Here is a 26479-nt window from a genome sequence, read left to right as displayed (position 1 = left end):
GGTATGTGCGCTGGTTACTCTGCTGCGCTTAAAATTTCTTTTTTGGTTTGCTACAATGCCTTTTCTGAAACGTTGTCTCCTTCTGCTGGAACACTGACTTCTTTCATTTAATGCCTGCAGACTATAAAAGAGAACCCAACCCAAAAAGTTTGGTTGATTAGTCTGTGGCATTCTGTTAAACTGTTGCTTATGGCGGTCTCTGTGAGCTTCTCAGCGACATTCAGCCAGCCAGGTATCCTGCCTGCAGTAGATGGAATGTGGCAATGGAACGCTGGCTGCGCGTGTCATAATAGGCTCTGAGCCTTTATATACCTGTGCACAGCAGCAGCCACCTTCAGTCTGCTGCTGGACAGCCAGCAGCAGCAGCAGCAGGAGAGGTATGTAATCAGGAGCCCTCCTGCTAAGGGTAGACAGCTGCTCGTTCCACCCCACCCCCCGCCTTAATTGGTTCTCCTCCCTTCCAACGGTGTTGAGGCGGGTGGGAACAGCAGGGGGTGAAGGTGCTGTGTTTAAAGAGGTGGAGTTATGCAGATCTAAAACGCGTGGATTGCAGCAGCAGCAAGCCGAAAAGTGCAGGCATGTAAGGGATCTAGAGGTTGACAACATGTCTTCTTAACGGGAGTCCAGGAGCTCATCTCCACAAATGGACTTTTCAGGATCCTTGGGTGGCTCCGTAGTTTGAAACCAATTCTGGTTATCGCTTCTCGGCCTTTTGGCTAAGATCAAGTGCAGTGATCTAGCGGCTGCTGCCTTGGTCTTGGCTGAGAGGTGCTCGGGGTACCCGGCTCCTTGGCCTGGGGGGATCGCTCTGTTTTTCAGCAGGGCTTCACCTCCCTGCTGCTATTAGGGAGTCGGATTAGTCCCCGGGCAACGGGAGGCGATCATCTACCTGGCACTTCGGTGTTGAAGGTTTCTATTGAGAAGAGGAGAACCTGTTTGTGAAGAAGATGTCTGCAGCATCACATGAAGGAGAGGAAGATCATGTGCCTGAATTCGCTAAGGTGCAGAATTCTATTCGTTTGGTTGTTCAGGAGAACTTTCGAGATCAAAAGGATTTTAGGTATGTGATGAGTCAAGTTCTTGTGGATCTTTTTGGTTTGAAGACAGAAGAAGTGTTGGCGATAATGGACTACCCCAGGAGGGGTGTTTATGATATAGTTTTTGTTGACAAAGTTTTTTTTGAAGGATATCTAAGGAAAATGACTGCAAGCCAGGATAAAAGAATGGAGGGGATAAGTGTAATGCCACACTTCCCCGTTAGAGATAAATGGATCATTGTTAAAATGTACTCTCCATTGGTGGACGAAGAGGATGTTCTTACATTTTTGGAGTTTTTTTGTTTGTCAGTAACACCAAAAGGGAAGATTTATAATGAATTTGGTTTTTGGACTTCGAAGTGGAAATTTTTGGTCCGTTTCAAAGAAGATGAGCAGGGGACTGTGTTGCTTCCCCCAGCTAGGTTTAAGTTGGGTAATATAAATGGTGATATTTTTTTCAGAGGTATACCCACTTTTTGTCGAGTTTGTCGTCAATACGGGCATGGAAAGGAAAATTGTTCGGGTGGTGTATGTGGTTTTTGCAAAAAAGGTGATCATGAGTCAAAGGATTGTAAAGATCGGAGGAAGTGCAACTTGTGTCAGGAAGATACGCATGTTTTTAAGAATTGCCCAAAGAGGAAAAGAAATAAAGAGAAGGAGGTAGTGGTTAAAAAGGTTTTGGTAGAGAGAAAGGAGGAAAGTGTAGAAAAGGTGTTGGTGGTAAAGGGAAAAGAAAGCAAACCTGTAGGAGTGCAGAGGGAGATGGAGAAAACAAGAGTAGATTGGGGGGATAGGGTAGAGAGTGAAATGGGAGGTGTAAGTCAGGGAACTGGCCGTGGTAAGGTTAAAAAGCAAGAAAAGAGAAAGGAACAGGAAGTGGAGGTGGCAATGGAAGAAAATATAGTTGTTTTTCAACAACCTATGTTTATAAAGAATGCAGAATATTTTAACCGGTTGTACCGTAAGTTGTATGATGAGAAACGTTTGGACTATCTTATAGAGAATGTTAGGAAAGAACTAATAAGAGATAAAAATGTTTTTTGTGTGAAATATAGAATACCAGATGGTGTATCGAAACAAGTTTTTTTAGCATCAAGGTTTGAAGATTTGTCCCTTAAGGTTCTGAGTTGGGTTGGGGTTCATGCTTTTGATAATGGTTACAAGTATTTTACTTGATGTTATTACTGTTGTTAATACAGTTATAATTTAATTTTTATTTTTTTGGTATCCATTCAGGTTCTGAAACATTTCTTTCTTTGTAAGTATTGTTGTATTTTTGTAATTTTTTTTTCTGACATTAAAAGTACCAAAACCTGATGATGATTTAAGTTGGAGTCCACGTCTTGTCTCCCTTTGGGGAGAAGAGGACTGTGGAGTGGACTTTAATTTTAACCTGAATAGGTTCTAAAAAAAAAAAAAAAAAAAAAAAATCTGTTCTTATCAGTTTAATATCTGATACGTCCCCTATCTGGGGACCATATATTAAATGGATTTTTAGAACAGGGAGATGGAAAAAGAGCTTGCTCTGTCCACTCCACGCATTGACCTGGTATTGCAGTATCTCCAGGACCGGTGCACCCCTTCTTTAATGCAGTTTCTAAAATCAGAAAGAATTGAATTCAATGTTTTTTGTTCATTTTGCTTGTTTGTCGGATTTTGGGATGGACTCTTTGGCTTTGCTTTTCTTCTCCTCATTGGATTTTTCATGTTCAAAGTTGCAGAAGCCAGATTACAAGCTCATTTTGGTTCAACTTCAGCAACTGTGCATTGCATTGCCATGTAATGTGATGCAATGCTATCTTTCTAGCTCTCCCTTTTTACTTCCTTTTGGATAAACAGACATATTAGGCAAGCATTTTGGAGCTTTCACCTAAATAACTACAGGTGGTGAGATAAGCTGCACAATGTAATTGACCTTTCAGTATATTGTTGCACACACACCATCTATTTAGCAAATGCCCTTGTTATCAACAGCAGCCTTTTAAACTCACCTGAGCTAACAGGTATGTGCGCTGGTTACTCTGCTGCGCTTAAAATTTCTTTTTTGGTTTGCTACAATGCCTTTTCTGAAACGTTGTCTCCTTCTGCTGGAACACTGACTTCTTTCATTTAATGCCTGCAGACTATAAAAGAGAACCCAACCCAAAAAGTTTGGTTGATTAGTCTGTGGCATTCTGTTAAACTGTTGCTTATGGCGGTCTCTGTGAGCTTCTCAGCGACATTCAGCCAGCCAGGTATCCTGCCTGCAGTAGATGGAATGTGGCAATGGAACGCTGGCTGCGCGTGTCATAATAGGCTCTGAGCCTTTATATACCTGTGCACAGCAGCAGCCACCTTCAGTCTGCTGCTGGACAGCCAGCAGCAGCAGCAGCAGGAGAGGTATGTAATCAGGAGCCCTCCTGCTAAGGGTAGACAGCTGCTCGTTCCACCCCACCCCCCGCCTTAATTGGTTCTCCTCCCTTCCAACGGTGTTGAGGCGGGTGGGAACAGCAGGGGGTGAAGGTGCTGTGTTTAAAGAGGTGGAGTTATGCAGATCTAAAACGCGTGGATTGCAGCAGCAGCAAGCCGAAAAGTGCAGGCATGTAAGGGATCTAGAGGTTGACAACATGTCTTCTTAACGGGAGTCCAGGAGCTCATCTCCACAAATGGACTTTTCAGGATCCTTGGGTGGCTCCGTAGTTTGAAACCAATTCTGGTTATCGCTTCTCGGCCTTTTGGCTGCGATCTGTAGTGGGTTGCGTCATTTGGCCAAGGTGATCTAGGTGGATCTTTGCACTCGGCCTTCTGGATCTTGGTCCAGCTGCTGCTATTGGGTGTGGAGCAAAGTCTAGATTTGCCTTTTCTTCCTGGAGGACGGTTCTTTTTCGTGGTGTGGAGGTCGGTAGGACGAAGAGGATTGAAATCCGGGTGGAGCTGCGATCTGCTGTGTCGTTTTTTTTCCTGATCATCTGTGGAAAAAGAAGGAGGAAAAGAATATGGAATCGAAGAGGCCATTTGGAGGTAGGAGGGAAAATCGGGAGAACAATTCCAATGACTATTTTTCAGAGGATTATCCTTTGAAGGATACACTCCGTTTGTTGGTGGCTCCTGGTTATCGGCAGGAAAAGGATTCCGAGTTTATCTTCAGAGAGATTTGTAAATTTCTGAAGATTGAAAAGGAGGAACTTTTTTGTTTTCAATCCTTTTTTTCGAGAGGGATATATGATTTAACTTTAATGGGGAACTCTCAGTGTGAAAGAGCCTATACTCTCTATGAAGTTAATAGGGAGAACGAGCTTTTTGTTGGAGTGAGAGTGATTCCCTCCTTTCAGTTCTCCATGAAACTGCTAACAATACATTTGTTCAGTCCATTTGTTACTGATAGTGAAGTAATAAACTATCTAAGTGCATATTGTGAGAAAGTTATCCCAAGAAAACGTGGGGAAACTAGGTTCGGAGTGTGGAACGGAAAAAGGGTTTTTCTGGTAGCCTTCAAGAAGGACCCAGAAGAAGAAGGTGGGGTACTTAGACCACCACCAAATGTCTATGTTAATCGTAGCCGTGGATATCTGTTTTTTTCGGGTATGCCTAATTACTGTTATGGGTGCCGTAAATATGGACATTTGGATATTGTGTGCAAAAAGTGTTGTAGGTGTCCCGGTTCAGCTCATCAGGAGGATGCATGTCCAAATAAGAAGAAAGGAGGCGAGGAGGAGATGGATACTTCATCAGAACATCGGCAGAATGAAGCCGAGGATGGTGAGGAAGCAAGTGAAAAGAGAACTGATGAGCAGGAAATGGAGGAGGTGAGAAAAGTAAAGAAGAAGAAAACACCGGAAGAAGAGAAGAGAAAGAAAGAAGAGAGAGGGAGGAGGTCGGAGGAGGATGAGAAAAGAAAGATGGAAGAAAGGAAGAAGGAGAAGGAGTTAGAAGAAGATAAGAACAGAGAAGAGCAGAAGAAAGAAGGTCGGGAGAAGGAAGAGCAGAAGAAAGAAGAAAAGAAGAAAGAAGAAAAGAAGAATGAAGAACGGAGGATTGAAGAATTGAAGTCTGTGCTGGTGGGTGTGGGACAATTAATGCAGAAAGTCCCTCCACCAAGCAAAGAGAGTAATATAAAAGAACAAGGGGGTGAAGTAAAAAAGGGAGGCGCAGGGGGAAAGGTGGTGGTAGTGAAAAGTCAAAGCCTGCCTGTAATAGGGCCTTCCCCTAGGGAGTTTTTATCTCAGAGTATACCCTGTGGTCAGGAAAGGATGGATTCATCAAAAATTTTGAAAAGAAGTGTAGATGATAAAGAGCGTGGTGTAGGGCCATGTGTAGTAAAAGTATTTGCTTGTGAAAAGGATTTTGACATTTCCAGTACATCAGAGTCGGAAGGGCTGAGTATCGATGAAAGTGCTTTGCAATCCGATGAGGGCGGGGGAGATAGCCCGGTGCCAGTCACTAAAAGATGATCAGGGCAGCTTCCCTGAATGTTCAGGGTTTCAATGACTTATATAAAAGAACTGTGATTTATGACTATTTTAATAATGAAAATTTTGATTTTGTATTTCTTCAAGAATGTAATTTGTCAAAGAAGTTAAATTATGATTTTTTACGGGGTATATGGAAGGGTAATTTATGTTTTTCAGGCGGGAATGAATTCAGAAGTGATGGGGTTGGTTTTATATGTTCCAGGGAATGGGAGATTACCAACTACGAAGAAATATACCCTGGTAGGATTCTAAGAGTGGATGTAGAAAGGAATGGGAAGAAATATAGATGTTTTAATATTTATGCCAATACAGAAAAAGTTTTAAGGTTACATTTGTTTGAAATTTTGCAGCTTTTTATCCCAGGTGTAGTTCCAGTAATTTTAGGGGGAGATTTTAATTGTCAACTAAATAATGTAAAAGATGGTTCGGTTTCTTGTCTCAAGGGTATTTTATCTTCTTTTAACCTAAAAGATGCTTGGTGGTTGGACGGGCAGAAGAAGGAGTATGAAATTACTTGGGAAGGAAGAGGTTGTTCCTCGAGAATAGATTATTTGTTTATATCCAAGGATTTTACTTGTTCTAATTTTAAAACGCATAAAGCACCTTTTTCTGATCATAGAATAATTGAATGTACACTGATGGTAGAGGCGGATGAGGGAAAAAGGCCGTCTCATTGGAAACTGAATGTATCATTGTTACAGCATAAGGAGGTAAGGGAGGATTTTAAATTTTTCTTTGAGAAACTGAAATTAGAAAAGAAATGTTTTGACTCTACTTTTAAATGGTGGGACTACATGAAAAAGGAAGTTAAATTATTCTTTATGGAAGTAGGCAAGAGGAAAGCTGCGGATAAGCGACAGTCATACAATAACCTTAATGCAAATCTACAGTGTCTGTATCAGTTTAGGAATAATGGAGTTAATGTGGAGGAGGAAATTATGGTGACGAAGGAAAAAATTCAAAAATGTCTGAGAGAAAAAGGAAAAGAAATTATCTTTAATTCTCGTGTGAAGGTGTTGGAGGAAGACGAGAAATGTACTAAATTCTTTTTTAAAAAAATCTGTGAGAAAAAGGCCTTTATGGGGGTTTTAGAGGGGGAAAGGAGTTTGGAGGGGAAAAAGATGAAAGTGAAAGAATTTTATGATAACCTGTTTTCAGCAAAAAATACAGATAGGTCTTTGAAGGAGCATTTTTTAGGAGGGTTGGATAAGTGTTTTACTAAGGAAAATAAATTATTATTATCAGAGGGTATTTCAAAAGAAGAAGTTTTTAATACAGTTAATACATTGCAAAACGGTAAGACACCAGGGTCGGATGGGTTACCCATTGAGTTTTATAAAATATTATGGGATATTGTGGGGAATGAATTTTATGAAATGTTTTTAAAAGTTGAGTCTTTATGTCGTGTCCCGGAGTCATGGTTGGAGGGGGTAATTGTTTTATTATACAAAAGAGGTGATAGAGAATTGCTAAAAAACTGGAGACCGATTACTCTTTTAAATACAGATTATAAAGTTTATGCGAAGCTGTTGGCAAATAGATTAAAGAAAGTGGTGAGTTCGGTGATAGATATAGACCAAACGTGTGCAGTTCCAACGCGGAAGATCAGTGACTCGTTGATTTTAATTAGAGACATAATATGGGATGTTTCCGATAGAAGACAGAAGATGGCGTTAATTACTCTGGATTTTGAAAAGGCTTATGATAGAGTCGCCCATGATTTTTTATTCGATGTTTTAAGGAGAATGGGTTGCCCGGATGATTTTAGTAAACGTATTAAATCCTTGTATCAAGCATGTTTTAGTAAAGTATCTGTAAATGGGTTTTTATCTGGAAGTGTAAAGATTAATTGTGGGGTGAAACAGGGATGCCCCTTATCCCCTATTCTTTTTATCTGTGCGATTGAGCCTCTTTTAACTGCTTTTAGGAAAGACAAAGTGATTAATGGTTTTTTTATTCCTGGGAGTTGGGGAGAGCAGGTTAAAGTGGTGGCTTTTATGGATGATGTGACTGTTTTTGTAAAAGATTTAAGAAGTATGAATAGGGTTTTAAGAACGGTTGAATGGTTTGGGGCGGCATCAGGTTTTAAGATCAATTTGGAGAAATCTGGTGTTTTAACGATGGGCGGTTTTATCTTAGAATCCGATTGTAAATTATTGAGAGTCTTTGAAGCAAAGATTTTAGGCATCTATTTTTCGGAAGAGTGTGGAAATGTAAAAAATTGGGAATCACTGTTGGAGAGGGTTAGGAAAAAGGTGTCTTTTTGGAATCTGAGAGAGCTAACGTTGGAAGGGAAGATTTTAATTATCAAGCAGGTTTTACTCCCAATGATTTTATATGTTGCAACCATTTTTATTCCACCTGTCAATGCGATGAAAAAAATTATTAAAGTATGTTTTAATTTTTTATGGAGATCAAAAATGGAAAGGGTTAAGCGCGAAGAATTGTATAAGCCAAAAAAGAAAGGTGGTAAAGGTTATCCTGATATCAAAGCCTTTTTATATGCAAAGTATATGGCAAACTGCATAAATATTTTATTAGGGTCAGAATCGAAGCTTAAAGCCTTTTCTATTTATAATTTGGGTTTCTATATAAGAAAATATAAGTGGGTGGACATGAGATTGAATAGACCTTATAGATTTTTACCCCCAAGTAACTATGTTGTGCTGGAAAAGATTTTGAGAGATTATGATCTAAAAGGTTTTGATCTTAAGGTACTGAGGTGTCATAAAAAGATATTACAAGTCTTGGAAGGAAGGTTAAACACTAGTCCAGTGGAGCACTTTATGCCAAAGATAGTGGACAGGATTTGGCTGAATGTAAACTATGTGTTCTTATCAAATGAACATAAAGATTTGTTATGGTGTATAATAAAGGAGTGCTTACCGACACGAGAATTTCAGCATAGACGTGGTCTTGTTCGTTTTGAAAAATGTCCAAGACAGAGATGTGGAGGTAGTGAGACTCCTATGCACGTATTCTGGAATTGCGAGTTTGCACAAAAAGTCTGGAGGAAAATGTGCAATCTGATTAAAGCTGTGAGTAATGTTAATTTTTTAGATTTTAACAGGGTGTTCTATGGGATGGGTGTAAAGGAAGAAGATTTTAAGGTGGTGTGGGTGATTATAACATGTGTAAAGATGGCAATTTGGAAGGTGAGAAACATTTTGATTTTTAAACATAATGAAGTGTCTGTTGAACAGTGTATTAAGTTGTGTCTAAGTTATTTATTTATGTATTTTTGGAAGGACAAAATGGTTTTGGGCATAAGAAAAGCAGATGTATTGTGGAAGCAAAATGAATGGAATATACTTACTGTGTAGCCTTTGTTGTCATTGAAAATCTTTTTCTGGAAAAATACAAATTATAATTACAGGAAAAAAAAAAAAAAAAGTTAAAAAGAAAGTTAAGAAAAAGGAAAGAAGGAAATATATATGTATATATATATATATATATATATATAAAAAAAAAAAAAAAAAAAAAAACACGATGATGGATAAAAAAAAAAAAAAAAAAAAATCTGTTCTTATCAGTTTAATATCTGATACGTCCCCTATCTGGGGACCATATATTAAATGGATTTTTAGAACAGGGAGATGGAAAAAGAGCTTGCTCTGTCCACTCCACGCATTGACCTGGTATTGCAGTATCTCCAGGACCGGTGCACCCCTTCTTTAATGCAGTTTCTAAAATCAGAAAGAATTGAATTCAATGTTTTTTGTTCATTTTGCTTGTTTGTCGGATTTTGGGATGGACTCTTTGGCTTTGCTTTTCTTCTCCTCATTGGATTTTTCATGTTCAAAGTTGCAGAAGCCAGATTACAAGCTCATTTTGGTTCAACTTCAGCAACTGTGCATTGCATTGCCATGTAATGTGATGCAATGCTATCTTTCTAGCTCTCCCTTTTTACTTCCTTTTGGATAAACAGACATATTAGGCAAGCATTTTGGAGCTTTCACCTAAATAACTACAGGTGGTGAGATAAGCTGCACAATATAATTGACCTTTCAGTATATTGTTGCACACACACCATCTATTTAGCAAATGCCCTTGTTATCAACAGCAGCCTTTTAAACTCACCTGAGCTAACAGGTATGTGCGCTGGTTACTCTGCTGCGCTTAAAATTTCTTTTTTGGTTTGCTACAATGCCTTTTCTGAAACGTTGTCTCCTTCTGCTGGAACACTGACTTCTTTCATTTAATGCCTGCAGACTATAAAAGAGAACCCAACCCAAAAAGTTTGGTTGATTAGTCTGTGGCATTCTGTTAAACTGTTGCTTATGGCGGTCTCTGTGAGCTTCTCAGCGACATTCAGCCAGCCAGGTATCCTGCCTGCAGTAGATGGAATGTGGCAATGGAACGCTGGCTGCGCGTGTCATAATAGGCTCTGAGCCTTTATATACCTGTGCACAGCAGCAGCCACCTTCAGTCTGCTGCTGGACAGCCAGCAGCAGCAGCAGCAGGAGAGGTATGTAATCAGGAGCCCTCCTGCTAAGGGTAGACAGCTGCTCGTTCCACCCCACCCCCCGCCTTAATTGGTTCTCCTCCCTTCCAACGGTGTTGAGGCGGGTGGGAACAGCAGGGGGTGAAGGTGCTGTGTTTAAAGAGGTGGAGTTATGCAGATCTAAAACGCGTGGATTGCAGCAGCAGCAAGCCGAAAAGTGCAGGCATGTAAGGGATCTAGAGGTTGACAACATGTCTTCTTAACGGGAGTCCAGGAGCTCATCTCCACAAATGGACTTTTCAGGATCCTTGGGTGGCTCCGTAGTTTGAAACCAATTCTGGTTATCGCTTCTCGGCCTTTTGGCTAAGATCAAGTGTAGTATCTGTTCTTATCAGTTTAATATCTGATACGTCCCCTATCTGGGGACCATATATTAAATGGATTTTTAGAACAGGGAGATGGAAAAAGAGCTTGCTCTGTCCACTCCACGCATTGACCTGGTATTGCAGTTTCTCCAGGACCGGTGCACCCCTTCTTTAATGCAGTTTCTAAAATCAGAAAGAATTGAATTCAATGTTTTTTGTTCATTTTGCTTGTTTGTCGGATTTTGGGATGGACTCTTTGGCTTTGCTTTTCTTCTCCTCATTGGATTTTTCATGTTCAAAGTTGCAGAAGCCAGATTACAAGCTCATTTTGGTTCAACTTCAGCAACTGTGCATTGCATTGCCATGTAATGTGATGCAATGCTATCTTTCTAGCTCTCCCTTTTTACTTCCTTTTGGATAAACAGACATATTAGGCAAGCATTTTGGAGCTTTCACCTAAATAACTACAGGTGGTGAGATAAGCTGCACAATATAATTGACCTTTCAGTATATTGTTGCACACACACCATCTATTTAGCAAATGCCCTTGTTATCAACAGCAGCCTTTTAAACTCACCTGAGCTAACAGGTATGTGCGCTGGTTACTCTGCTGCGCTTAAAATTTCTTTTTTGGTTTGCTACAATGCCTTTTCTGAAACGTTGTCTCCTTCTGCTGGAACACTGACTTCTTTCATTTAATGCCTGCAGACTATAAAAGAGAACCCAACCCAAAAAGTTTGGTTGATTAGTCTGTGGCATTCTGTTAAACTGTTGCTTATGGCGGTCTCTGTGAGCTTCTCAGCGACATTTAGCCAGCCAGGTATCCTGCCTGCAGTAGATGGAATGTGGCAATGGAATGCTGGCTGCGCGTGTCATAATAGGCTCTGAGCCTTTATATACCTGTGCACAGCAGCAGCCACCTTCAGTCTGCTGCTGGACAGCCAGCAGCAGCAGCAGCAGGAGAGGTATGTAATCAGGAGCCCTCCTGCTAAGGGTAGACAGCTGCTCGTTCCACCCCACCCCCCGCCTTAATTGGTTCTCCTCCCTTCCAACGGTGTTGAGGCGGGTGGGAACAGCAGGGGGTGAAGGTGCTGTGTTTAAAGAGGTGGAGTTATGCAGATCTAAAACGCGTGGATTGCAGCAGCAGCAAGCCGAAAAGTGCAGGCATGTAAGGGATCTAGAGGTTGACAACATGTCTTCTTAACGGGAGTCCAGGAGCTCATCTCCACAAATGGACTTTTCAGGATCCTTGGGTGGCTCCGTAGTTTGAAACCAATTCTGGTTATCGCTTCTCGGCCTTTTGGCTAAGATCAAGTGTAGTATCTGTTCTTATCAGTTTAATATCTGATACGTCCCCTATCTGGGGACCATATATTAAATGGATTTTTAGAACAGGGAGATGGAAAAAGAGCTTGCTCTGTCCACTCCACGCATTGACCTGGTATTGCAGTATCTCCAGGACCGGTGCACCCCTTCTTTAATGCAGTTTCTAAAATCAGAAAGAATTGAATTCAATGTTTTTTGTTCATTTTGCTTGTTTGTCGGATTTTGGGATGGACTCTTTGGCTTTGCTTTTCTTCTCCTCATTGGATTTTTCATGTTCAAAGTTGCAGAAGCCAGATTACAAGCTCATTTTGGTTCAACTTCAGCAACTGTGCATTGCATTGCCATGTAATGTGATGCAATGCTATCTTTCTAGCTCTCCCTTTTTACTTCCTTTTGGATAAACAGACATATTAGGCAAGCATTTTGGAGCTTTCACCTAAATAACTACAGGTGGTGAGATAAGCTGCACAATATAATTGACCTTTCAGTATATTGTTGCACACACACCATCTATTTAGCAAATGCCCTTGTTATCAACAGCAGCCTTTTAAACTCACCTGAGCTAACAGGTATGTGCGCTGGTTACTCTGCTGCGCTTAAAATTTCTTTTTTGGTTTGCTACAATGCCTTTTCTGAAACGTTGTCTCCTTCTGCTGGAACACTGACTTCTTTCATTTAATGCCTGCAGACTATAAAAGAGAACCCAACCCAAAAAGTTTGGTTGATTAGTCTGTGGCATTCTGTTAAACTGTTGCTTATGGCGGTCTCTGTGAGCTTCTCAGCGACATTCAGCCAGCCAGGTATCCTGCCTGCAGTAGATGGAATGTGGCAATGGAACGCTGGCTGCGCGTGTCATAATAGGCTCTGAGCCTTTATATACCTGTGCACAGCAGCAGCCACCTTCAGTCTGCTGCTGGACAGCCAGCAGCAGCAGCAGCAGGAGAGGTATGTAATCAGGAGCCCTCCTGCTAAGGGTAGACAGCTGCTCGTTCCACCCCACCCCCCGCCTTAATTGGTTCTCCTCCCTTCCAACGGTGTTGAGGCGGGTGGGAACAGCAGGGGGTGAAGGTGCTGTGTTTAAAGAGGTGGAGTTATGCAGATCTAAAACGCGTGGATTGCAGCAGCAGCAAGCCGAAAAGTGCAGGCATGTAAGGGATCTAGAGGTTGACAACATGTCTTCTTAACGGGAGTCCAGGAGCTCATCTCCACAAATGGACTTTTCAGGATCCTTGGGTGGCTCCGTAGTTTGAAACCAATTCTGGTTATCGCTTCTCGGCCTTTTGGCTAAGATCAAGTGTAGTATCTGTTCTTATCAGTTTAATATCTGATACGTCCCCTATCTGGGGACCATATATTAAATGGATTTTTAGAACAGGGAGATGGAAAAAGAGCTTGCTCTGTCCACTCCACGCATTGACCTGGTATTGCAGTATCTCCAGGACCGGTGCACCCCTTCTTTAATGCAGTTTCTAAAATCAGAAAGAATTGAATTCAATGTTTTTTGTTCATTTTGCTTGTTTGTCGGATTTTGGGATGGACTCTTTGGCTTTGCTTTTCTTCTCCTCATTGGATTTTTCATGTTCAAAGTTGCAGAAGCCAGATTACAAGCTCATTTTGGTTCAACTTCAGCAACTGTGCATTGCATTGCCATGTAATGTGATGCAATGCTATCTTTCTAGCTCTCCCTTTTTACTTCCTTTTGGATAAACAGACATATTAGGCAAGCATTTTGGAGCTTTCACCTAAATAACTACAGGTGGTGAGATAAGCTGCACAATATAATTGACCTTTCAGTATATTGTTGCACACACACCATCTATTTAGCAAATGCCCTTGTTATCAACAGCAGCCTTTTAAACTCACCTGAGCTAACAGGTATGTGCGCTGGTTACTCTGCTGCGCTTAAAATTTCTTTTTTGGTTTGCTACAATGCCTTTTCTGAAACGTTGTCTCCTTCTGCTGGAACACTGACTTCTTTCATTTAATGCCTGCAGACTATAAAAGAGAACCCAACCCAAAAAGTTTGGTTGATTAGTCTGTGGCATTCTGTTAAACTGTTGCTTATGGCGGTCTCTGTGAGCTTCTCAGCGACATTCAGCCAGCCAGGTATCCTGCCTGCAGTAGATGGAATGTGGCAATGGAACGCTGGCTGCGCGTGTCATAATAGGCTCTGAGCCTTTATATACCTGTGCACAGCAGCAGCCACCTTCAGTCTGCTGCTGGACAGCCAGCAGCAGCAGCAGCAGGAGAGGTATGTAATCAGGAGCCCTCCTGCTAAGGGTAGACAGCTGCTCGTTCCACCCCACCCCCCGCCTTAATTGGTTCTCCTCCCTTCCAACGGTGTTGAGGCGGGTGGGAACAGCAGGGGGTGAAGGTGCTGTGTTTAAAGAGGTGGAGTTATGCAGATCTAAAACGCGTGGATTGCAGCAGCAGCAAGCCGAAAAGTGCAGGCATGTAAGGGATCTAGAGGTTGACAACATGTCTTCTTAACGGGAGTCCAGGAGCTCATCTCCACAAATGGACTTTTCAGGATCCTTGGGTGGCTCCGTAGTTTGAAACCAATTCTGGTTATCGCTTCTCGGCCTTTTGGCTAAGATCAAGTGTAGTATCTGTTCTTATCAGTTTAATATCTGATACGTCCCCTATCTGGGGACCATATATTAAATGGATTTTTAGAACAGGGAGATGGAAAAAGAGCTTGCTCTGTCCACTCCACGCATTGACCTGGTATTGCAGTTTCTCCAGGACCGGTGCACCCCTTCTTTAATGCAGTTTCTAAAATCAGAAAGAATTGAATTCAATGTTTTTTGTTCATTTTGCTTGTTTGTCGGATTTTGGGATGGACTCTTTGGCTTTGCTTTTCTTCTCCTCATTGGATTTTTCATGTTCAAAGTTGCAGAAGCCAGATTACAAGCTCATTTTGGTTCAACTTCAGCAACTGTGCATTGCATTGCCATGTAATGTGATGCAATGCTATCTTTCTAGCTCTCCCTTTTTACTTCCTTTTGGATAAACAGACATATTAGGCAAGCATTTTGGAGCTTTCACCTAAATAACTACAGGTGGTGAGATAAGCTGCACAATATAATTGACCTTTCAGTATATTGTTGCACACACACCATCTATTTAGCAAATGCCCTTGTTATCAACAGCAGCCTTTTAAACTCACCTGAGCTAACAGGTATGTGCGCTGGTTACTCTGCTGCGCTTAAAATTTCTTTTTTGGTTTGCTACAATGCCTTTTCTGAAACGTTGTCTCCTTCTGCTGGAACACTGACTTCTTTCATTTAATGCCTGCAGACTATAAAAGAGAACCCAACCCAAAAAGTTTGGTTGATTAGTCTGTGGCATTCTGTTAAACTGTTGCTTATGGCGGTCTCTGTGAGCTTCTCAGCGACATTTAGCCAGCCAGGTATCCTGCCTGCAGTAGATGGAATGTGGCAATGGAACGCTGGCTGCGCGTGTCATAATAGGCTCTGAGCCTTTATATACCTGTGCACAGCAGCAGCCACCTTCAGTCTGCTGCTGGACAGCCAGCAGCAGCAGCAGCAGGAGAGGTATGTAATCAGGAGCCCTCCTGCTAAGGGTAGACAGCTGCTCGTTCCACCCCACCCCCCGCCTTAATTGGTTCTCCTCCCTTCCAACGGTGTTGAGGCGGGTGGGAACAGCAGGGGGTGAAGGTGCTGTGTTTAAAGAGGTGGAGTTATGCAGATCTAAAACGCGTGGATTGCAGCAGCAGCAAGCCGAAAAGTGCAGGCATGTAAGGGATCTAGAGGTTGACAACATGTCTTCTTAACGGGAGTCCAGGAGCTCATCTCCACAAATGGACTTTTCAGGATCCTTGGGTGGCTCCGTAGTTTGAAACCAATTCTGGTTATCGCTTCTCGGCCTTTTGGCTAAGATCAAGTGTAGTATCTGTTCTTATCAGTTTAATATCTGATACGTCCCCTATCTGGGGACCATATATTAAATGGATTTTTAGAACAGGGAGATGGAAAAAGAGCTTGCTCTGTCCACTCCACGCATTGACCTGGTATTGCAGTATCTCCAGGACCGGTGCACCCCTTCTTTAATGCAGTTTCTAAAATCAGAAAGAATTGAATTCAATGTTTTTTGTTCATTTTGCTTGTTTGTCGGATTTTGGGATGGACTCTTTGGCTTTGCTTTTCTTCTCCTCATTGGATTTTTCATGTTCAAAGTTGCAGAAGCCAGATTACAAGCTCATTTTGGTTCAACTTCAGCAACTGTGCATTGCATTGCCATGTAATGTGATGCAATGCTATCTTTCTAGCTCTCCCTTTTTACTTCCTTTTGGATAAACAGACATATTAGGCAAGCATTTTGGAGCTTTCACCTAAATAACTACAGGTGGTGAGATAAGCTGCACAATATAATTGACCTTTCAGTATATTGTTGCACACACACCATCTATTTAGCAAATGCCCTTGTTATCAACAGCAGCCTTTTAAACTCACCTGAGCTAACAGGTATGTGCGCTGGTTACTCTGCTGCGCTTAAAATTTCTTTTTTGGTTTGCTACAATGCCTTTTCTGAAACGTTGTCTCCTTCTGCTGGAACACTGACTTCTTTCATTTAATGCCTGCAGACTATAAAAGAGAACCCAACCCAAAAAGTTTGGTTGATTAGTCTGTGGCATTCTGTTAAACTGTTGCTTATGGCGGTCTCTGTGAGCTTCTCAGCGACATTCAGCCAGCCAGGTATCCTGCCTGCAGTAGATGGAATGTGGCAATGGAACGCTGGCTGCGCGTGTCATAATAGGCTCTGAGCCTTTATATACCTGTGCACAGCAGCAGCCACCTTCAGTCTGCTGCTGGACAGCCAGCAGCAGCAGCAGCAGGAGAGGTATGTAATCAGGAGCCCTCCTGCTAAGGGTAGACAGCTGCTCGTTCCACCCCACCCCCCGCCTTAATTGGTTCTCCTCCCTTCCAACGGTGTTGAGGCGGGTGGGAACAGCAGGGGGTGAAGGTGCTGTGTTTAAAGAGGTGGAGTTATGCAGATCTAAAACGCGTGGATTGCAGCAGCAGCAAGCCGAAAAGTGCAGGCATGTAAGGGATCTAGAGGTTGACAACATGTCTTCTTAACGGGAGTCCAGGAGCTCATCTCCACAAATGGACTTTTCAGGATCCTTGGGTGGCTCCGTAGTTTGAAACCAATTCTGGTTATCGCTTCTCGGCCTTTTGGCTAAGATCAAGTGTAGTATCTGTTCTTATCAGTTTAATATCTGATACGTCCCCTATCTGGGGACCATATATTAAATGGATTTTTAGAACAGGGAGATGGAAAAAGAGCTTGCTCTGTCCACTCCACGCATTGACCTGGTATTGCAGTATCTCCAGGACCGGTGCACCCCTTCTTTAATGCAGTTTCTAAAATCAGAAAGAATTGAATTCAATGTTTTTTGTTCATTTTGCTTGTTTGTCGGATTTTGGGATGGACTCTTTGGCTTTGCTTTTCTTCTCCTCATTGGATTTTTCATGTTCAAAGTTGCAGAAGCCAGATTACAAGCTCATTTTGGTTCAACTTCAGCAACTGTGCATTGCATTGCCATGTAATGTGATGCAATGCTATCTTTCTAGCTCTCCCTTTTTACTTCCTTTTGGATAAACAGACATATTAGGCAAGCATTTTGGAGCTTTCACCTAAATAACTACAGGTGGTGAGATAAGCTGCACAATATAATTGACCTTTCAGTATATTGTTGCACACACACCATCTATTTAGCAAATGCCCTTGTTATCAACAGCAGCCTTTTAAACTCACCTGAGCTAACAGGTATGTGCGCTGGTTACTCTGCTGCGCTTAAAATTTCTTTTTTGGTTTGCTACAATGCCTTTTCTGAAACGTTGTCTCCTTCTGCTGGAACACTGACTTCTTTCATTTAATGCCTGCAGACTATAAAAGAGAACCCAACCCAAAAAGTTTGGTTGATTAGTCTGTGGCATTCTGTTAAACTGTTGCTTATGGCAGTCTCTGTGAGCTTCTCAGCGACATTCAGCCAGCCAGGTATCCTGCCTGCAGTAGATGGAATGTGGCAATGGAACGCTGGCTGCGCGTGTCATAATAGGCTCTGAGCCTTTATATACCTGTGCACAGCAGCAGCCACCTTCAGTCTGCTGCTGGACAGCCAGCAGCAGCAGCAGGAGAGGTATGTAATCAGGAGCCCTCCTGCTAAGGGTAGACAGCTGCTCGTTCCACCCCACCCCCCGCCTTAATTGGTTCTCCTCCCTTCCAACGGTGTTGAGGCGGGTGGGAACAGCAGGGGGTGAAGGTGCTGTGTTTAAAGAGGTGGAGTTATGCAGATCTAAAACGCGTGGATTGCAGCAGCAGCAAGCCGAAAAGTGCACGCATGTAAGGGATCTAGAGGTTGACAACATGTCTTCTTAACGGGAGTCCAGGAGCTCATCTCCACAAATGGACTTTTCAGGATCCTTGGGTGGCTCCGTAGTTTGAAACCAATTCTGGTTATCGCTTCTCGGCCTTTTGGCTAAGATCAAGTGTAGTATCTGTTCTTATCAGTTTAATATCTGATACGTCCCCTATCTGGGGACCATATATTAAATGGATTTTTAGAACAGGGAGATGGAAAAAGAGCTTGCTCTGTCCACTCCACGCATTGACCTGGTATTGCAGTATCTCCAGGACCGGTGCACCCCTTCTTTAATGCAGTTTCTAAAATCAGAAAGAATTGAATTCAATGTTTTTTGTTCATTTTTGTTATGCACACGCCTGGACTGACTGGCGTGTGCGGGTGTTGTGGTTCCACTGGACCATGGACCGGAGAGTGCCTGGAGGGGCGTGACTAAGTATCTGGCCGATCCGACCAAGGTGGCACGACGGCATACGACGCCAGTGCACCAGGGAGAAACCGGGCAGAGGGACCAGGTGCTACTCCAGGTCAAACTCCGGACACGGGGGTTGACCCACACTGGAATTACTGGAACAGGCAGGTTAGGCTGGCACAGACTGGTGGATGTAAGCAAACACGGCAGGTATGCAGAGGGGTGGATACAGGCGAGTATGCAGGCAGGGAGGTACTGGCCGAAAGGACGGGCTGGAGCACAGAAAGGTTAAGACCCAGTACAGACTGGGTCACAGAACCGCAGATGCGGTAGACAACCACAGCAGAGAGGGAACGCCCAAAGCGGTGGGCAAGAACAGAGCAGGACGGGGCTGCAGGAGCAGCGAGCACAAGCAGGGCAGGACAGGACTGCCGGAGCAGCGGGCAGAAGCAGGGCAGGACAGGACTGCCGGATCAGCGGGCAGAAGCAGGGCAGGACAGGACTGCCGGATCAGCGGGCAGAAGCAGGGCAGGACAGGACAGGACTGCCGGAGCAGCGGGCAGAAGCAGGGCAGGACAGGACAGGACTGCCGGAGCAGCGGGCAGAAGCAGGGCAGGACAGGACAGGACTGCCGGAGCAGCGGGCAGAAGCAGGGCAGGACAGGACAGGACTGCCGGAGCAGCGGGCAGAAGCAGGGCAGGACAGGACAGGACTGCCGGAGCAGCGGGCAGAAGCAGGGCAGGACAGGACAGGACTGCCGGAGCAGCGGGCAGAAGCAGGGCAGGACAGGACAGGACTGCTGGAGCAGCGGGCAGAAGCAGGGCAGGACAGGACAGGACTGCCGGAGCAGCGGGCAGAAGCAGGGCAGGACAGGACAGGACTGCCGGAGCAGCGGGCAGAAGCAGGGCAGGACAGGACAGGACTGCCGAAGCAGCGGGCAGAAGCAGGGCAGGACAGGACTGCCAGAGCAGCGGGCAGAAGCAGGGCAGGACAGGACTGCCGGAGCAGCGGGCAGAAGCAGGGCAGGACAGGACTGCCGGAGCAGCGGGCAGAAGCAGGGCAGGACAGGACTGCCGGAGCAGCGGGCAGAAGCAGGGCAGGACAGGACTGCCGGAGCAGCGGGCAGAAGCAGGGCCGGACAGGACTGCCGGAGCAGTGAGCAAGGAGTCAGAGCAGGACGGACAGGGCTCTGTTCACACGGAACAGACAGGAAGGGAAAGGCAGAGCCAGATACCCACAGGGTACTTGCAGTGAAGTAGCGAGGGGACCACAAACTCACAAACGGGAGTACAGAGACAACAAGCAGGAGTTAGGTACGAGTTCAGACTCTGCAGAAAAAGGAAAGGAACAGACAGAGGCAAAACAGGTAAAGGATAGGAGAGAGTTCAGACTGGAACTGAGTGTACGGAAGAGACCGACACTGCAGCGGGATACAGGAGCGGGTCTGGGAATACGGCCCCCAGAGAGGCGGGACGAACAGGCAAGGAGCGTGTTCAGACAGGACAGACAAGATACAGGAACGGATCTAGGTAATCGGCCCCTAGAAGGCGGGAGGAACAGGCTAGGAGCGTGTTCAGACAGGCCTGGAAATACAGCCTCCAGGAAAGGCAGCAGGCAAGAGTACACAGACAGGACTCAGTTCAGACACGGGAACTGATACCACAAGACAGGAGACATAGACAGGACTCAGTTCAGACACGGGAACAGATACTGCAAGACAGGAGAAATAGACAGGACTCAGTTCAGACAGGAACAGATACCACAAGGCAGGGACACAAACAGGACTCTGTTCAGACGGGAACAGATACCGCAAGGCACAGACAGGCAGATCTAGGAATACGGCCCCTAGAAGTCGAAAGAACAGGCAAGAAGCGTGTTCACAAAAACAGACCACAGTTCAGACACAGAACTGGAAAACAGGCAGGAAAACAGGATAGGACCTGGCATGTCAGAGACAAAAAGCCGACTGACAGGACACAATGCTCAGGCGCCATCTTGAGGAAGAAGGTGGTATAAATACCCAAAGATGGACAGCAATAGGCTGAAGGTGCAACAGGGGCGTGTCCACAGCAGGTACAAGAAACAGGAAGTTCAGCGGGTGTCGCCCTATGCAGCCAAAACAGACAAACAGACAGCAAGGAGGGAAGCCAGAGAGACATTCTGGACTGGAGATCAAGTGCGCGCTCTTGCACAGTGGGAGATGGACCACCATGCAAGGACGCCACCAGGTATGTTACAATTTTGCTTGTTTGTCGGATTTTGGGATGGACTCTTTGGCTTTGCTTTTCTTCTCCTCATTGGATTTTTCATGTTCAAAGTTGCAGAAGCCAGATTACAAGCTCATTTTGGTTCAACTTCAGCAACTGTGCATTGCATTGCCATGTAATGTGATGCAATGCTATCTTTCTAGCTCTCCCTTTTTACTTCCTTTTGGATAAACAGACATATTAGGCAAGCATTTTGGAGCTTTCACCTAAATAACTACAGGTGGTGAGATAAGCTGCACAATATAATTGACCTTTCAGTATATTGTTGCACACACACCATCTATTTAGCAAATGCCCTTGTTATCAACAGCAGCCTTTTAAACTCACCTGAGCTAACAGGTATGTGCGCTGGTTACTCTGCTGCGCTTAAAATTTCTTTTTTGGTTTGCTACAATGCCTTTTCTGAAACGTTGTCTCCTTCTGCTGGAACACTGACTTCTTTCATTTAATGCCTGCAGACTATAAAAGAGAACCCAACCCAAAAAGTTTGGTTGATTAGTCTGTGGCATTCTGTTAAACTGTTGCTTATGGCGGTCTCTGTGAGCTTCTCAGCGACATTCAGCCAGCCAGGTATCCTGCCTGCAGTAGATGGAATGTGGCAATGGAACGCTGGCTGCGCGTGTCATAATAGGCTCTGAGCCTTTATATACCTGTGCACAGCAGCAGCCACCTTCAGTCTGCTGCTGGACAGCCAGCAGCAGCAGCAGCAGGAGAGGTATGTAATCAGGAGCCCTCCTGCTAAGGGTAGACAGCTGCTCGTTCCACCCCACCCCCCGCCTTAATTGGTTCTCCTCCCTTCCAACGGTGTTGAGGCGGGTGGGAACAGCAGGGGGTGAAGGTGCTGTGTTTAAAGAGGTGGAGTTATGCAGATCTAAAACGCGTGGATTGCAGCAGCAGCAAGCCGAAAAGTGCAGGCATGTAAGGGATCTAGAGGTTGACAACATGTCTTCTTAACGGGAGTCCAGGAGCTCATCTCCACAAATGGACTTTTCAGGATCCTTGGGTGGCTCCGTAGTTTGAAACCAATTCTGGTTATCGCTTCTCGGCCTTTTGGCTAAGATCAAGTGTAGTATCTTTTGAAAAGGCAGTTTTGTCCTTGGGCTGCCCTAGTAAATTGATGCATATTACACACTGGTTTGGTGCACTTGTTAGTACGCCAGGTGGCTCATAGAGTTATCTGATGGAAAACATGGCCCTCCAGGATCGAAGTCACTTGGCTGGGTAAGTGTGAGGGCTTTGGAGCAATGTGCCCCAGGAGTAGGCGCCCTGGTGGGAGTCCAAGCTTACTGGGACTGGGAACCCCAGAAAGACTTGGCTTCGTAGCACGCCGCACCTTTGCCAATCATACTTTCTGAGCAACCCCCCCTATTCCTGGCCTCCGGGCTAGGAAGGGGAATTTTTATAAACCCGGTCGGAGGTCCGGTCAGCTTTGGGCTGAGAAACCAACACAGGCTCCAGCTCCACTAGGGTGGCAGCCTAGATGGAAGCTGGGAGCACGAAAACGGCTCTTCTCCGGCTTCGGCTAGGGAGAGCATCGGAGATCCCTGACCCTCGCTGTGGCCTTCTGGCTCAGAGGGATGGGGATGGTTTATTGGGGACCCTCTCCTCCGGGAAGGGTCCACATGAATCCTCGCCTCGTGCGCTGTTTTGGTGTGACTTCGGTCACATTTTTCAGTGCCTTGGATGCAGCTTCAATCAAAAAAATCTGTTCTTATCAGTTTAATATCTGATACGTCCCCTATCTGGGGACCATATATTAAATGGATTTTTAGAACAGGGAGATGGAAAAAGAGCTTGCTCTGTCCACTCCACGCATTGACCTGGTATTGCAGTATCTCCAGGACCGGTGCACCCCTTCTTTAATGCAGTTTCTAAAATCAGAAAGAATTGAATTCAATGTTTTTTGTTCATTTTGCTTGTTTGTCGGATTTTGGGATGGACTCTTTGGCTTTGCTTTTCTTCTCCTCATTGGATTTTTCATGTTCAAAGTTGCAGAAGCCAGATTACAAGCTCATTTTGGTTCAACTTCAGCAACTGTGCATTGCATTGCCATGTAATGTGATGCAATGCTATCTTTCTAGCTCTCCCTTTTTACTTCCTTTTGGATAAACAGACATATTAGGCAAGCATTTTGGAGCTTTCACCTAAATAACTACAGGTGGTGAGATAAGCTGCACAATATAATTGACCTTTCAGTATATTGTTGCACACACACCATCTATTTAGCAAATGCCCTTGTTATCAACAGCAGCCTTTTAAACTCACCTGAGCTAACAGGTATGTGCGCTGGTTACTCTGCTGCGCTTAAAATTTCTTTTTTGGTTTGCTACAATGCCTTTTCTGAAACGTTGTCTCCTTCTGCTGGAACACTGACTTCTTTCATTTAATGCCTGCAGACTATAAAAGAGAACCCAACCCAAAAAGTTTGGTTGATTAGTCTGTGGCATTCTGTTAAACTGTTGCTTATGGCGGTCTCTGTGAGCTTCTCAGCGACATTCAGCCAGCCAGGTATCCTGCCTGCAGTAGATGGAATGTGGCAATGGAACGCTGGCTGCGCGTGTCATAATAGGCTCTGAGCCTTTATATACCTGTGCACAGCAGCAGCCACCTTCAGTCTGCTGCTGGACAGCCAGCAGCAGCAGCAGCAGGAGAGGTATGTAATCAGGAGCCCTCCTGCTAAGGGTAGACAGCTGCTCGTTCCACCCCACCCCCCGCCTTAATTGGTTCTCCTCCCTTCCAACGGTGTTGAGGCGGGTGGGAACAGCAGGGGGTGAAGGTGCTGTGTTTAAAGAGGTGGAGTTATGCAGATCTAAAACGCGTGGATTGCAGCAGCAGCAAGCCGAAAAGTGCAGGCATGTAAGGGATCTAGAGGTTGACAACATGTCTTCTTAACGGGAGTCCAGGAGCTCATCTCCACAAATGGACTTTTCAGGATCCTTGGGTGGCTCCGTAGTTTGAAACCAATTCTGGTTATCGCTTCTCGGCCTTTTGGCTAAGATCAAGTGTAGTATCTGTTCTTATCAGTTTAATATCTGATACGTCCCCTATCTGGGGACCATATATTAAATGGATTTTTAGAACAGGGAGATGGAAAAAGAGCTTGCTCTGTCCACTCCACGCATTGACCTGGTATTGCAGTATCTCCAGGACCGGTGCACCCCTTCTTTAATGCAGTTTCTAAAATCAGAAAGAATTGAATTCAATGTTTTTTGTTCATTTTGCTTGTTTGTCGGATTTTGGGATGGACTCTTTGGCTTTGCTTTTCTTCTCCTCATTGGATTTTTCATGTTCAAAGTTGCAGAAGCCAGATTACAAGCTCATTTTGGTTCAACTTCAGCAACTGTGCATTGCATTGCCATGTAATGTGATGCAATGCTATCTTTCTAGCTCTCCCTTTTTACTTCCTTTTGGATAAACAGACATATTAGGCAAGCATTTTGGAGCTTTCACCTAAATAACTACAGGTGGTGAGATAAGCTGCACAATATAATTGACCTTTCAGTATATTGTTGCACACACACCATCTATTTAGCAAATGCCCTTGTTATCAACAGCAGCCTTTTAAACTCACCTGAGCTAACAGGTATGTGCGCTGGTTACTCTGCTGCGCTTAAAATTTCTTTTTTGGTTTGCTACAATGCCTTTTCTGAAACGTTTTCTCCTTCTGCTGGAACACTGACTTCTTTCATTTAATGCCTGCAGACTATAAAAGAGAACCCAACCCAAAAAGTTTGGTTGATTAGTCTGTGGCATTCTGTTAAACTGTTGCTTATGGCGGTCTCTGTGAGCTTCTCAGCGACATTCAGCCAGCCAGGTATCCTGCCTGCAGTAGATGGAATGTGGCAATGGAACGCTGGCTGCGCGTGTCATAATAGGCTCTGAGCCTTTATATACCTGTGCACAGCAGCAGCCACCTTCAGTCTGCTGCTGGACAGCCAGCAGCAGCAGCAGCAGGAGAGGTATGTAATCAGGAGCCCTCCTGCTAAGGGTAGACAGCTGCTCGTTCCACCCCACCCCCCGCCTTAATTGGTTCTCCTCCCTTCCAACGGTGTTGAGGCGGGTGGGAACAGCAGGGGGTGAAGGTGCTGTGTTTAAAGAGGTGGAGTTATGCAGATCTAAAACGCGTAGATTGCAGCAGCAGCAAGCCGAAAAGTGCAGGCATGTAAGGGATCTAGAGGTTGACAACATGTCTTCTTAACGGGAGTCCAGGAGCTCATCTCCACAAATGGACTTTTCAGGATCCTTGGGTGGCTCCGTAGTTTGAAACCAATTCTGGTTATCGCTTCTCGGCCTTTTGGCTAAGATCAAGTGTAGTATCTGTTCTTATCAGTTTAATATCTGATACGTCCCCTATCTGGGGACCATATATTAAATGGATTTTTAGAACAGGGAGATGGAAAAAGAGCTTGCTCTGTCCACTCCACGCATTGACCTGGTATTGCAGTATCTCCAGGACCGGTGCACCCCTTCTTTAATGCAGTTTCTAAAATCAGAAAGAATTGAATTCAATGTTTTTTGTTCATTTTGCTTGTTTGTCGGATTTTGGGATGGACTCTTTGGCTTTGCTTTTCTTCTCCTCATTGGATTTTTCATGTTCAAAGTTGCAGAAGCCAGATTACAACCTCATTTTGGTTCAACTTCAGCAACTGTGCATTGCATTGCCATGTAATGTGATGCAATGCTATCTTTCTAGCTCTCCCTTTTTACTTCCTTTTGGTTAAACAGACATATTAGGCAAGCATTTTGGAGCTTTCACCTAAATAACTACAGGTGGTGAGATAAGCTGCACAATATAATTGACCTTTCAGTATATTGTTGCACACACACCATCTATTTAGCAAATGCCCTTGTTATCAACAGCAGCCTTTTAAACTCACCTGAGCTAACAGGTATGTGCGCTGGTTACTCTGCTGCGCTTAAAATTTCTTTTTTGGTTTGCTACAATGCCTTTTCTGAAACGTTTTCTCCTTCTGCTGGAACACTGACTTCTTTCATTTAATGCCTGCAGACTATAAAAGAGAACCCAACCCAAAAAGTTTGGTTGATTAGTCTGTGGCATTCTGTTAAACTGTTGCTTATGGCGGTCTCTGTGAGCTTCTCAGCGACATTCAGCCAGCCAGGTATCCTGCCTGCAGTAGATGGAATGTGGCAATGGAACGCTGGCTGCGCGTGTCATAATAGGCTCTGAGCCTTTATATACCTGTGCACAGCAGCAGCCACCTTCAGTCTGCTGCTGGACAGCCAGCAGCAGCAGCAGCAGGAGAGGTATGTAATCAGGAGCCCTCCTGCTAAGGGTAGACAGCTGCTCGTTCCACCCCACCCCCCGCCTTAATTGGTTCTCCTCCCTTCCAACGGTGTTGAGGCGGGTGGGAACAGCAGGGGGTGAAGGTGCTGTGTTTAAAGAGGTGGAGTTATGCAGATCTAAAACGCGTGGATTGCAGCAGCAGCAAGCCGAAAAGTGCAGGCATGTAAGGGATCTAGAGGTTGACAACATGTCTTCTTAACGGGAGTCCAGGAGCTCATCTCCACAAATGGACTTTTCAGGATCCTTGGGTGGCTCCGTAGTTTGAAACCAATTCTGGTTATCGCTTCTCGGCCTTTTGGCTAAGATCAAGTGTAGTATCTGTTCTTATCAGTTTAATATCTGATACGTCCCCTATCTGGGGACCATATATTAAATGGATTTTTAGAACAGGGAGATGGAAAAAGAGCTTGCTCTGTCCACTCCACGCATTGACCTGGTATTGCAGTATCTCCAGGACCGGTGCACCCCTTCTTTAATGCAGTTT

At 44.5% G+C, this 26479-nt stretch overlaps 12 non-coding genes and 2 pseudogenes across 12 annotated transcripts; all 14 read left to right on the top strand.

The window, feature by feature from the left end:
• The first annotated feature begins 2434 nt into the window (after window positions 1-2434).
• On the top strand, window positions 2435-2620 carry LOC141193673 (U2 spliceosomal RNA). Its single transcript, XR_012266563.1, has one exon. It is a non-coding gene; the product is annotated as a U2 spliceosomal RNA (small nuclear RNA).
• Window positions 2621-8980: 6360 nt separating this feature from the next.
• Window positions 8981-9160, top strand: LOC141193729 (U2 spliceosomal RNA; annotated as a pseudogene).
• A 1115-nt stretch (window positions 9161-10275) lies between these two features.
• Window positions 10276-10466, top strand: LOC141194239 (U2 spliceosomal RNA). The gene has a single exon (XR_012267027.1). It is a non-coding gene; the product is annotated as a U2 spliceosomal RNA (small nuclear RNA).
• A 1115-nt stretch (window positions 10467-11581) lies between these two features.
• On the top strand, window positions 11582-11772 carry LOC141194210 (U2 spliceosomal RNA). The gene has a single exon (XR_012266999.1). It is a non-coding gene; the product is annotated as a U2 spliceosomal RNA (small nuclear RNA).
• A 1115-nt stretch (window positions 11773-12887) lies between these two features.
• Window positions 12888-13078, top strand: LOC141194209 (U2 spliceosomal RNA). Its single transcript, XR_012266998.1, has one exon. It is a non-coding gene; the product is annotated as a U2 spliceosomal RNA (small nuclear RNA).
• Window positions 13079-14193: 1115 nt separating this feature from the next.
• LOC141194238 (U2 spliceosomal RNA) lies at window positions 14194-14384 on the top strand. The gene has a single exon (XR_012267026.1). It is a non-coding gene; the product is annotated as a U2 spliceosomal RNA (small nuclear RNA).
• Window positions 14385-15499: 1115 nt separating this feature from the next.
• Window positions 15500-15690, top strand: LOC141194208 (U2 spliceosomal RNA). Its single transcript, XR_012266997.1, has one exon. It is a non-coding gene; the product is annotated as a U2 spliceosomal RNA (small nuclear RNA).
• A 1115-nt stretch (window positions 15691-16805) lies between these two features.
• On the top strand, window positions 16806-16996 carry LOC141194207 (U2 spliceosomal RNA). The gene has a single exon (XR_012266996.1). It is a non-coding gene; the product is annotated as a U2 spliceosomal RNA (small nuclear RNA).
• A 1112-nt stretch (window positions 16997-18108) lies between these two features.
• Window positions 18109-18299, top strand: LOC141194206 (U2 spliceosomal RNA). Its single transcript, XR_012266995.1, has one exon. It is a non-coding gene; the product is annotated as a U2 spliceosomal RNA (small nuclear RNA).
• Window positions 18300-21724: 3425 nt separating this feature from the next.
• On the top strand, window positions 21725-21840 carry LOC141193749 (U2 spliceosomal RNA; annotated as a pseudogene).
• A 524-nt stretch (window positions 21841-22364) lies between these two features.
• On the top strand, window positions 22365-22547 carry LOC141193609 (U2 spliceosomal RNA). The gene has a single exon (XR_012266515.1). It is a non-coding gene; the product is annotated as a U2 spliceosomal RNA (small nuclear RNA).
• Window positions 22548-23662: 1115 nt separating this feature from the next.
• LOC141194205 (U2 spliceosomal RNA) lies at window positions 23663-23853 on the top strand. The gene has a single exon (XR_012266994.1). It is a non-coding gene; the product is annotated as a U2 spliceosomal RNA (small nuclear RNA).
• Window positions 23854-24968: 1115 nt separating this feature from the next.
• LOC141194204 (U2 spliceosomal RNA) lies at window positions 24969-25159 on the top strand. Its single transcript, XR_012266993.1, has one exon. It is a non-coding gene; the product is annotated as a U2 spliceosomal RNA (small nuclear RNA).
• Window positions 25160-26274: 1115 nt separating this feature from the next.
• LOC141194202 (U2 spliceosomal RNA) lies at window positions 26275-26465 on the top strand. Its single transcript, XR_012266991.1, has one exon. It is a non-coding gene; the product is annotated as a U2 spliceosomal RNA (small nuclear RNA).
• The last annotated feature ends 14 nt before the right edge of the window (window positions 26466-26479 follow it).

Source organism: Phyllobates terribilis, unplaced genomic scaffold (genome assembly GCF_046119375.1).
Source record: "Phyllobates terribilis strain yellow unplaced genomic scaffold, ASM4611937v1 Scaffold_66__1_contigs__length_7565176, whole genome shotgun sequence".
In the NCBI taxonomy this organism is placed as follows: domain Eukaryota; kingdom Metazoa; phylum Chordata; class Amphibia; order Anura; family Dendrobatidae; genus Phyllobates; species Phyllobates terribilis.
Note: the sequence above shows the minus strand (reverse complement) of the source record. Positions and strands in the feature narration are given on the sequence as shown.